The following is a 13,111-nucleotide window of genomic DNA, read 5'->3' as shown; positions in this document are numbered from 1 at the left end:
AATAACCCATTTTAAGGCGCAGAGGAAATATGTGTAAGGTTGGCAAAGGTGATTTCTACATATTAGGCAGTGCGAGGATATGCAAATTTTTGCTTTGGATCTATTTTTCTAAGTGAGAGCTGAGATATTCCACCTTACTATACATCAGAGGTTCTCAACTCCAGTCCCCAAGACCCACCCAACAGGTCAGGTTTTCAGGGTATCCCTGCTTCAGCACAGGTGGCTCAATCAGTCTTATACTGAGCCACTGATTGAGCCACCTGTGCTGAAGCCGTGATATCCTTAAAACCTGATATTTTGGGGGATCTTGAGGACTGGAGTTCAGAACTCTGCCATACATCATAACACACACAGCCCATTTCAATAGTATCTAAAGATGCAAAAAGAATTTTCACTGCTACAGTATTTTCAATAATAAGACTAAATTGTCAGGAATACCGAAGTGCTTGATTTATTTTTCTTATGTTTTTTCTTTTTCATATCCTAAACTCCGCGGGTGTCTGCAGCACCGCCTCAATCTCAACTTATGGAAGCCACCAGTTAAGTAGCTACTTGCTACTTAGTCTTCCAGTATGAACTGTATCTTTATGCCAAAGAAATACATGTAAATACTTAGTATTGCCATATGAACTATAACATGTTCTTGTAAACTATGTTTCACTGTTTAAATTCGTAGGCTGCGTCCATAGTGCAGAATACGGCACGAGCTTCGTAGCTCACGCCGAAACAAACACTATGACGCTCATGCATATGCGCATAGTGTGCGGGTGCACATGCGCTACGCGCATCGCAATACAAACAAGTTTATATTTCAAGTGCGACGCCATGTCACGGAGGAGCGCGGAAGCTAGCACGTTCCACTATGGACGCGGCCTTAGACTCTTACCAGGAGATTTAAACTGTGCATGTTAAAATAATCAACTGGATGCTCAATCAGCCATTGAGTTTTATCCTGATCTGAATTGGTTTATCAGAAGAGTAAATAAAATAAAAGCCTGTTCCCATTGGGGTACAAGTTTGGGTGTTAGCATATTGGCATCTTCAATTATTTTATCTTTTATTGCACTCGTACAAATTTGTTTAGTTCACAGCTTAATTTATATTTAATTAATACATTGCCACAATTTAAGAAAAATAGTTGACACAATGAATGGTTGTTAAGATTCCCACTTACACTAGCTCACTGGCAATTACTGTCACCGGATTATATTAGGAACATAGGCAACTACGGTATCTTTGTGTTACAAAAGATACAGCTACTTAAAGTTTATATTCATGTCTATAGAGCCTATTATTAATATTTGTTTTATTAACATGGTCCACAGTCCTGTCCAATGGTGGTGAAAGGCAATAACAACCATAAAAAACAGATCATTACATGTAATAACACAATGTAGGTCAGAAAGCCCCTGCTCCAGTGGTGGATTTAAAAAGATGCCACCCTTAGCCACTTACCTGGTGCCGCCCTCCTCCTCCAGCATCATTTGACACCACAGCATCCTGTTGCCATGGCAATGAGATGCTGTGTGATGTTGCGGTCCGCACGAGCAGCTGGTAAGTGCTGATCGCGCATGCGCAGACGGCAAGCGCCAATCTATGCCGCCCTCAAATTTTGACGCCTTAGGCCGGGGCCTAATGGGAATTCCGCCACTGCCCTGACAGTAGTCAGTGTCACTAAGGAATGTTAAACCATGTTATATCCCATAAAGAGCATAGCATTGACTAACTATATAGGACATTAGGGGTAATATAATGAGGCATTATATCATAACCTTAACACCACGGAGCTTAGTGAATAGGGTAACGGGGGAAAGTAACATTACATGAGTTACGTCAGCGCTAAACCTACAGTTACTCCCATCCAGATCCTGAAATAGGGCTTCTGTAGTGTCTGGAAAGCTGTAACACCACATTTAGTTCTTATTTAACCAACAGAAATGTTACTGGCATTATTTACCTTGCCTCTCTCTCTCCACTCCAGCAAAATCCCTATTTCTGATTAGGAGGATATTAATGTGGTTTTAGGGAAGAAGTTAATTTTTTACATGTATGGAGGATAGGAGAGCATCTCAAAGTATGTGGTAGTGAGTTCTAGAAAGTGAGGTGTAGCCCGAGGTGGAATCTTAGGCTGCGCTTATAGTGCCGGCGACAGCAACAGCGATGTTGCGGCAAAACAAATGCATTGCCGCCATCGTGTGCGCTGATAGTAAGCGAGTAGCGACGGATTGGTTGCGATTGCTGGAAGTCATCTCTATTTGATTTTCCAGCGACCGTCGCCTGACCATCGTGTCGCCGGCACTATAAGCGTAGCCTTAGAGGTAGAAGTGGGAGGGAGTAATGAAAGAAGAGGAAAGTACTGCAGTAGGAGAGAATGTGAGTGCACAGTATACGTAGGTATAATTATATTATTATTATTATTATCGTTTATTTGTGGAGCACCAACAAATTGTACAGTGCGGTACAACAGGGCAGGGGGGCGCAAAATTTTCTGAGGGGGGCGTGGCGCTTACAGAGGCCCCGCGTTCTTCCCCAAAGCATTTAAATGCTGGGGAGTGCCTGAGGCCTCTGTAAGTTCTCTTACCTTGTCTCACACGTCGCCATGGCAGCGTTGCATCAAATGACGCCGCGGGGTCACGTGATGTCACAATGCCCTGGCACCGCAATGTCACAAGACTCCGCGGCGTCATTTGACACTGGAGACAAGGTAAGAGGAGGGGCACAAGAAGTGGGGGAGAGAAGGCAGGGGGCGCAGGGGAAAACGTTTGCGCACTCCTACAATAGGGTGCAGAGTTATGTATATTACAAAAACAAACAGTTACATGCAAGTGAGAACAAACATGTACAAACAGATATTAAAAAGTAATGATGGCCCTGCTTGTGAGAGCTTAGCAGAGGTGCCAATAAGACATACAGTACAGTACAGAAACTAAGCAATTACATAGGACCTCAAAAAGTTAATTCTGAAGTGAGATATATTTAATTAAAGTTTAACCTTCAAACTATATTGCCTGGAAGACCTTTTTGGCATGGCTGGTTCTTACTACATAGCCCTCAAATCTCACATACATAATGAATCCTTTGACATTGATAGCGATGAAGGCAAAATGATAGGGCTGTCTGTGTTCACAGGGAAAAGGGATATCTTCTTCAATGCGAAAAAGACTAGAATTAAAAAAAATGATTTATCTACATTTCAGTGGTGCGGGTAAACAAAAATTATAGGGTATGTATGATTAGTGATTAATGTTCTACTTCACCCCACCCCCAGACATAGCACTGGTGCTGTGTACGGTATGGCTAGTAGTTGGAAGAGTACACTCATGCTTTACTGCTTTCTGGCATGGTTATGTGCCATCAGTAGGATGGAATGTAATCTATGAACAGTGCAGCGCCGAATTCTCAACTTAGCTTGAGGTCTTAAATCTGCAGTGCCACGTAGTTAATAATATTTACCGGAGAATTGGACTTTCTAGATTAGCTCCCTGAAAAATGAGTGGCTTCCTCACATGTACTACTCCTTCAACTTAATATAATGTTCCCAATGTAACCCCTTTTCTTGTTTACAGTTTTTTTCCCCTTCAAATTGGTCAAAAACGTTTAGGTGGGATTTGTCATGTCATGTAGTCATGTTTTTGTGATTTAAATTTTCATAAACTGAAACATTTACATTTTCGGAAAAATGTTATTTATGTCACACAATAATTAAAAGGATTTTGAAAAAGCAGAGAACGTTTGCCTGTTGAGTAAAGATCTTTTAATGCATACGTTCAATTAAAAATATAGTACAGATGCTAAGGCTGTAGAACTAACTTTACAGTATACAAACATTAGTATTGTTCCCCCCCCAGATACTACATTATAGTCTGCAATAAACGAAGACCCCAAATGTGGTGATTAAAAAGCACTCACAATGGGTTTATTATGGTCACCTAGACTTTTAGACGGTATATTTTGTAGTTCAGTTAAAAATAAAATGTATGACCTAAAAAGTTATACTTCTTGTCAAACATCTCAGGGCATGTTTAATAAGCACTTACTAGGCTGTTTAAAAACTCTCCAACGCTTCTGTTTACCATGGGAACGTTTGCAAGTTTAAAAATGCCATCAGCTGCATTGAACCTGGTAATCATGCCACTGTTCTTAGTTCACTTTTGTACTGGGTAGGACTGTCCCGTTGACAATACAGCACCTCACCTTTAATGCTGCATATCATTTTTCTGCTGATGTACAGAAATAAAATGCTAGCTATTTTTTTTTCTTTCCCCCCCCCATACGCGTTGCAATTTTGATCAATGGCCCCAATATAGTGCTTTTCTTTTATTTCTCACACCGTGTCTTCTATTTTTTCCAGACATGGAGATGACTTGATTGTAACACCATTTGCTCAGGTAAGTACTGCAAATGTACAGTATAATGCAAACATTTTTTTTTATTTGAAGATAAATACAACCCTACCAAGATGGGGCATATTCATAAGCCTTCACTTTTATTATAAACATGAACCAAAAACAAATCCCCTCGAGTTCATCACACTGTTCAATCATAAGTCTCTTAGTTAAGTCTTTCAAACATTTATTTGCAGAATTCTTTACCAAATGCACAATGTTTCGGGGGAACCCCCTTCTTCAGGTGAAATTTTTTTACCAGACAAATGAACAAACTTAACTCTTAAATACCCTCCTGACAATGGGCTGAGACTTGTAATTGAACAGTGCAGCGAACAAGACAAGATTTGTTTTTGATGTTCATTGTTTAATGGTGGAGGGGAGATTCTGGCCATCCCTCTAGCCGACACAACAAGCTCAATTGGAGAAACACCGGAGATATATGGAAGGAGTGCGGTAAGAATTGAGTTCTATAAACATGAGCCAGTGGGAAAAAGTGCCCGAGAGGCGGGGAATGCACCAGAGGACCCATTTTTTCTGTTTGTAAGTCTTTTGGCTACCATGCCGCAATAAATGTTTCATTTTTAAACGTTTTGCCTCCAGCCAAGTTCTTAAGCTGAGCGCAGCCCCACCTTTTTTTCTTTTTTGTTCCGGTAAGGAGAGCAGGAGGGGTGCGCAGGGGGAAAGGATTGCGCATCCCGGCATTAAGAGATACCTCTCGTTTTCAAGTATGTCCTGGGCACAGAGTTATGATGACAATACATGGTTACATTAAATTAAGAGAGCCGTGCTTGCAGTGGTATATATATATATATATATATGCAAATGTAAATACAACTGTATGCTCGTCTGCATGTCTTAGGCAGGTCTGCAACCCCGCCTTTCACCATTATCACCCAGCACACAGCACATCCACTGCAGCAAGGGATTCTGGGAAATGACATGCAAATGAGCACACAGTGCCACTTTTTGCTTCAAAACCTTGGATTCCCTCTTCAAAATCCTTTAGAGAATATTATGATGTTGTTGCCAAGTGTGTGTGATAGCAAAACCTTTCTGTGATATATATATATATCACAGAAAGGTTTTGCTATCACACACACTTGGCAACGGCATCATAATATTCTCTAGAGGATTTTGAAGAGGGAATCCAAGGTTTTGGATTTTTTTTTCAAATTCTTTTTTTTAATATAGAGTTGAAGCAGGGGGTTTCCAAAGCTGAACTCCATTAGTTTTAGCTCCGAGTAGCCCCTGCTTCCTGAGATACTTACCTGAGAATTAAGTGCTGGTAGCTGCTCCACTCGGCTACAGATTTCACAATATGTCTGCTCTTCAGAGATTTCCCGCCCTGCGGACCAATAGGAAGACGTGGGAACTTTAATCCCTGTTGGCTCAGCCGGAGCGGCTAAAGGCATCTACTTTGGAGGGAAGTATCTCCAGAAGTAGGGTGTCCCCGGAAATAAATTGGGCTCAGCTCCGGAGACCCCGTGCTTCCATTCTATATTAAAAAATGTGCTTGCTTTGATTGCTCCTTTAATGGCTGTTCTTTGGATGAGGGGATTATACATCATACGGGCTATCTATCAATTTATCTCAGTGTTAGAGAAACAGGGGCCCATTATTGGTCTATAACAAAAAAAGCTATACTAAAGCTTGCACTTGTGCATACATACTGTGCACGGGCTAATACAAGCATTAATAGTACAAGCTAAAAGTGACAGGTCTCCTGGCTTTTTATTTGCATGTCACTTCCCAGAATCTGTATATTAATCACTTTATGACGTGACAATGGCCCCTCTGGTGGTGACCTGTGAAAGACATTGCAAATTGATAAAAGTAATGTCATTTTCATCCTGTGTGTTTTGGTGTCAGTGTATGAAGGTGATTTATATCAACAGGGGATAGGATAACTATATACAAATATATTCGGGGACAATACAAGGAGCTTTCAAAAGAACTATTCATCCCAAGGGCAGTACAAACGACATGGGGTCATCTCTTAAGGTTGGAGGAAAGGAGATTTCACCAGCAACAAAGGAAAGGTTCTTTACAGTAAGAACAGTAAAAATGTGGAATTCATTACCAATGGAGACGGTGATGGCAGATACAATAGATATGTTCAAAAAAGGTTGGACATCTTTTTAGAAAGGAACGGTATACAGGGATATACCAAATAAGTAAACATGGGAAGGATGTTGATGCAAGGAGAAATCTGAGCCAATATTTGGAGTCAGGAAGGAATTTATTTTTCCCCTTATGAGATATCATTAGATGATATGTCACTGGGGTTTTTGCTTGCCTTCATTTGGATCAATATACTGCAAGTACAGATATTGGATAAAGTATCTGTCGTCTAAATTTAGTATAGGTTGAACTTGATGGACATACTGTATGTCTTTTTTCAACCTTACCTACCATGTAACTATGTAAATATGTAACATGTTTTTTATATTTTAAAATACTTTTCACTATGTAAATATGTAACTATGTAACTTTGGCCCACTAATGGGTAAAATCAGGAGTGGGTTCATATTGTTTGTTGCAACAAGAAATATTGAGAGTGGTTATAAGTTTTGCCACAAGTTAGCAATGTCAGGACTGGTCCACACATACATATACCAAACTGAGGCTTTATATTGAGGGGGTTATTTGTTTGGGATTATTATGCAGTGAATGTATTTATTTGGCTTTTCAAGACATCAAAAAATCCTGATTATGAAGTGATGCTAGGAAGTTCAACTCAAAAAAGTACTGCCCATTTCATATTGGTATAAGCCATTCTTTAGCACAATCTTCATGGAATGAACTGCCTCTGGTAGAGGAAACAATGATACAAGATAATTGCATCATCAGCAAATCATAACAGTAATTTCGCAGGTAGAAAATGGAATAGCTCTTTTGTAGCAAGACGTTTTCAAGGAGAGTATTGTGCAAGATCCATATTATTGCATGTGAGTGCCATCTAGTGGCAATAATGATATTTATAGACACACTAGGCTTTATTTACTAAAGAAGCGGTACTCTGTGATGGGGAACACTTTACAGCCCCATTCAATTCAAAGCGCTGTAAAGCGCAATACACACTAAGTTGTGCTGGAAGGTGTTTTATGGAGTTACACTGCTTATTAAATATAGCACCTCATCTTTTCTGACTTTAGCTGTACATTTTACGAATTCCATTTATTTTACTTTTGCCTTTAAAATATAAGATATCCTTCGCCATTCTATTCTGTTTATAATTCCCCCCTAACCAACGTTAACATTTTACGTTAGTCCCATAAATCAGCAATGCCCACCTACAGTATCTGTCCATTTGTACTACTGCAGTTAGCAAGTACTGTATTTGGCCCAATTACCAACCCACAGTACCAGGGCCACTGACAATAGTCCAGGAAGGCCCGGTGGAGTAAGGGGGCCTTGGATGGCCAATTTAGAAATTGGGCCCCCGTCTTCGGTGGTTGGCTATCTGTGTGTTCTTCCTCCGCTGGGCTCCCCTTCACTTCTCAGGCTGGCTCCAACTGGCATCCCTCCCCCTGCTCCACAACTGTAGATCCCCTACAACTTTCCCCTACCACGACCTCAGAATCCGGTGACCCGGTACTGGCCCAGCCCTGCACGGAACGCAATGCTTTTTTAATGTCCCATAAGATTGCAAGATGGCAGATTATTTCCAAATTGTCCTTCCTTAGTACTAATTGATGGCTTTCAGAGATTGTCTAATTGATATCTAACGGGAGCTAACACAGCCCCTAATATTAGGGCTGGACTGATTATGTGCTGAGATTGTAGCCAAATGTTGTATGATTACTGATCTAGTTATCTTAAAATAGCCTTGTATGGTAACTGCTGCTCCTAATACTGTACTATATTTTAAAGATACAATATAAGTGACTCCTGATTTTATCAAAGGGGGTTTTAAAGCAGACAGCAGAAATTGTTTGTCTTATTATACCTATATGAGGTATAACCTATATTTCAGTGTTGACATTTGTTGTGTATTATCCTAAACCTGCAACACTTCTCAGGCCTAATTGTTCTAAAATACACATTTGATCCTGACGGCCAGAGAAATGTTTAGCAAGATGTGTATAAAACAGCTGAAAGAATTTAATTTCCCCCTTATGAGATATTATTGGATGATATTTCACTGGGGTTTTTGTTTGCTTTTCTCTGGATCAAAATACTTTAAATACAAATATAAAATAAGTATTTGTCATCTAAATTTAGCATAGGTTGAACTTGATGGACATATGTCGTTTTGCAACCTCATCTACTATATAACTATGTAACTAACTATGTAAGTACTGGATTTACTTTACCCTGACTCTTAAAATCATGGTAATATGTCCAACGTGTCAGTACAGGTGCGGCGACGAGTATTCTAAAACTTGCCTTGGAAAATCTGGGGCTCTCACCAACAAGACCCAGGTACATGCTGGGTACATGCTGGGTACATGCGGCAACATTTCAGTGACATTTCTGCAGGGACTAATGGCCCATCGGATTAACACAGCAGGGGTCCCTGAATGGGACTGCCAGGGACCCCCGCTGTTAATCTGATGGGCCATTAGTCTGTCTGCAGAAATGTCACTGAAATGTTGCAGCATGTACCCAGCATGTACCTGGGTCTTGTTGGTGATTGCCCCAGATTTGTTTTAGAATACTCGTCGGCACTACAGTATAAAGAGGGAAAACATTTAAAGTAGAGAATTGGGATTATTTTACCTTAAAAGTACCATATTCTGTCATGAAACCAGAATGCCAGGTCCACCTGCATTTAAGCATACATTTTCGTTCATGGACCTTCGGCTGCATGTGAACAGTTCAATTGTACTGCATGTCAAGGTCTTACTTTAAAAGAAAATATGTTACATTATATACACGCTGTCATTATTAATATAATAATGTTTTTGCTTTAGGTACTGGCCAGTCTGCGTACTGTAAGGAATAATTTTGCTGCAATAACCAACTTGCAAGATAGAGCACCCAGCAAGTGAGTACAGTATATTCTAATTCACATTGACCCTCATGCATATGATATTGTCAGGATGTAACAACTACAGACAGATGCAATAATAACCAGTGTCAGACTTTTAGGACTGCTAGCTGAAACTGTTCACCGGCATTCACATATTGAGCCACTGAAGCAATCAGAATTGCCACTGTTTCCACGTTCCCCACTTAACTCTGCAATCCCCTCTATGTGAACTGTGCTATTTTTCGCTCCAGTGATTCCCTGCTTCTTAAGAAATAAACTTTTAATGTGCAAATATTCTTCATCCTTTTCAGTAAATCAAAATGGCCATTGAGTCAGCTTGACTATTGCAAGGCAACAGCAAACTGCATCTTTGAGGCATCACGTATTAGGAACAGGTGCAAGCGCAAATAGCACTAATTAAGTGATATAAAAAAATTGTGCATATGTGAACATATAGAATTGGAAGTGAATAAAGTGTAAAAAATAAAATAATGATATATACTGTCCCTGGAGATAATGCTGCTCCCAGACAGGACTCAAGTTCAAAAACGGTTGACAGCGAAGATTACCAGGGCGCAAAATAAATCCAAGGACATAGGAAAAGAATATATATAAAGGACAAAAATAGTGCAATACAGTATAAATAATTGCAATGTGAACGTGAAGTTGTGAAAGGTGCACTCACATATTCCACAAGAAAATCAGGCAATGGGGTTATATAGAGTAACCAACTCTTATGGACATCCAGGTATCCTCATCAGACATCCATCGAGGCATAGGAGATTCAATAACAGAAGGAGGGACGGGGATGGGGAATCCCACATAAAAGGAGACAAAGCAATAATAGTGACGATTGCTTTATATAAAAAAAATTACAAAGTAATGCACTTCCATAAGTAACTTTGAGACAGGCATTCAGACCTCCTAGCTCACAGTCTAGAAACGAACAGCAGCACTTCCTCTCCACCGTTGCTCCTGCTACATGGCTGTTACCAGACAATGTCATCAAACTGTGAGGGGGGAATCAAATCTCGCCTAAAATTCTCCAGAGACAAAACACCCTCTCAATTTTCCAAATGTCAGTAATAATATCCCCTAGGCGTTTTGCTCGTATTTGGCACGTTCACATGGCAATTGTTTATACTGTATTGAACTATTGTTTACCTTTTTATACATTCCTTTCCTATGTCCTTGGATTTATTTTATGCCCTGGAAATCTTTGCTGGCATCACATACCTGTATTGCCTTTCTATTAGATGGCCCCAGCTGGCCAGCTTTATTTTTTGTTATGGTTCACCAGCACATTAAAGGGTAAATTGGGAACTAGGGCATTACCGGAGCAGAGAATACTGCAAATTACATCCGGATGATTCTCCAATTTTGAAAACAAAAGTAAGGGAATTGCTACACCTACAGTACACAGTCTTAGTAAGCTCAAAACCCCAACCCACTACATTTTGTGTGTGTGTGTGTGTGTGTGTGTGTATATATGTGTATATATATAGATATATATATATACTCACCATAACTTAACTCAGTATTATGGTTGGCCCATCCTTTAGTTTCTTTGCATACCCAGTTAATCAACCCCACACTGATGAGACCCATTAAGGTCGAAACAGCTGTCTGTGGGTGGTTTTCTGGGTATGCACCTTAACCCTGGCTGTGCTCAAAGCTGTGACCATGCAGCAAGCTTAAGCCTATAGGGAACCATGTTAAAAATGGTTTTTGAAGCACAAAGTGGCACTGTGTGCTCATTTGCATGTCATTTCCCAGAATCCCTTGCTGCAGTGGAAGTGCTGTGTGCTGGGTGATAATGGGGAAAGGCGGGGTTGCAGACCTGCCTAAGACATGCAGATGAGCATACAGTTGTATTTACATTTCTATATATATAGATATAGATATATATATACAAAGCTCAACCCTGTTATAACGTGATCCGTTACAACGCGAATCCGCTTATAGTGCGATGCTAGCGTGGCTACCAATTTTCTTGTTTATGAATACTTTACAACACAATTATTGGTATCCTAAATACTTTATTGTACAATGCATACAATTGTACATTATTTCTAATGCGATCTGCTTATAACGCAATGTGATTAATTGGACCCCAATCACAGCATTATAAGGGGTTGAGCTGTGTGTATGTATATATGTGTGTATATATACAGTGGTGTGAAAAAGAAAGTACACCCTCTTTGAATTCTATGGTTTTACATATCAGGACATAATAACAATCATCTGTTCCTTAGCAGGTCTAAAAATTAGTTAAATACAACCTCAGATGAACAACAACACATGACATAATACACCGTGTCATGATTTATTTAACAAAAATAAAGCGAAAACAAACAATCTTATTGCTATCAATGGCATCTTTATTAAATCAGGTGCATTTTTTCGATGATTTTGAATCTGGGAGGGTTTCATACATAACTCCCTTCATTTCTCAAGAGCCACTGATATTTATACTCATGTTGAAATGAGCCTACAAAAGGATGGTTAAGCTTCTTGCTTGGGGCCAGTTTATTACGCTCTGCCTTTGGGCACTGGTGAGATTGGACAGTGAAAACAACTTCTTTATATCTGAGAGCTCAAAATCCTAATCAGGAAGCGGAGGAGGAGAGTGGAAGCACAATGAGCTAAGCTCTCACTGGGAAACTCTCATCCTTCTCATAATGTAAATAGTCCTCCTGCAGGAGATTAGATGCTATCAGTGGGAGAGTGGGGTAAGAGAGTATATTGTATGTCAAGAACATTTAGGCTTTAACTCTCAAACCGGCCCTCATACTGTAGCTTTACTGCCTATAACCGTGGGACCCACATTTCACTTTTGCCATTCAACTAAAAGACTGATGAGTGGATGGACAAGAAAAACCATACTGTAGAACCTCTTGCTTTTTTTTTTGCCTTTTTATAAGGCAAACTTTTAAAATATTGCCTCAAAATATTAAGAAATGTACAGTACTTTCCCAAAAGCACAGCATATGATTGTCTACAGTATATTCACAAGTTCATTCTCTGAGCTGTGCGTGTCTCAGGCAGCCCCCAAGTTGTATACTTCCATTAGATGATAGAATCCATCACAGCCAATTATGAATATTTTTTTTTATTTCTGCTCACATTTCTCAATTCCAACATGTAATTTTCTGTCTTTTTCATTTTTAGAAGGTCAACAATGTGTAACCAACCATCTATCAACAAAGCAAATATACCAGGTAGGACGAGTCATCAACTGTCATCTTCCAACATGCAAACAAAAGTCTCACCAAATTTGTAAGCACTTACACATGGTAGTTTAACCTGTTCTCTGCCAGAGGGAGTTTGCAAAATATAACGGGTCTCTTACACTAAAAAGAGGTTAATAATTACAAGTAAAAGTGTGAAGCTCTATACAAAATAAGTTGCATGTCTGTATCCACAGAGACTGTTATATGTAAATAAGTAGCCAATCAGACAAAGGTCGTGTGTACAATTTCAGATGTTTGTGTCATTGGGGTTGTTGTTTTTTTAGGATTATTTGAAGTTCAGCTAAAAATAAATTTAGTCAAGCCAAGTCTGCTTTCACCACTGCTAACACTTTCTGCAAAAATGTAAATAATTGGATCTATGACTTATTTTCTGCTGACATTGCAGTGCAACAGGGAAGGCAATTGTGCATGTTTTAAAGCAATATGTGCATATTATATTTAATTTAGTGTCCAAAGTTTTAAACCCAACTTTGTGATTTTGATGTGTCAAAAAT

At 39.6% G+C, this 13,111-nt stretch overlaps 1 long non-coding RNA gene across 1 annotated transcript; it reads left to right on the top strand.

Moving 5' to 3' along the window:
* Positions 1–2,762: 2,762 nt before the first annotated feature.
* Positions 2,763–12,620, top strand: LOC142481431 (uncharacterized). The gene is made up of 3 exons (XR_012795776.1): positions 2,763–4,388; positions 9,305–9,378; positions 12,535–12,620. It is a non-coding gene; the product is annotated as an uncharacterized LOC142481431 (long non-coding RNA).
* The last annotated feature ends 491 nt before the right edge of the window (positions 12,621–13,111 follow it).

This window comes from Ascaphus truei, unplaced genomic scaffold (genome assembly GCF_040206685.1).
Source record: "Ascaphus truei isolate aAscTru1 unplaced genomic scaffold, aAscTru1.hap1 HAP1_SCAFFOLD_2659, whole genome shotgun sequence".
Lineage (NCBI taxonomy): Eukaryota > Metazoa > Chordata > Amphibia > Anura > Ascaphidae > Ascaphus > Ascaphus truei.
Note: the sequence above shows the minus strand (reverse complement) of the source record. Positions and strands in the feature narration are given on the sequence as shown.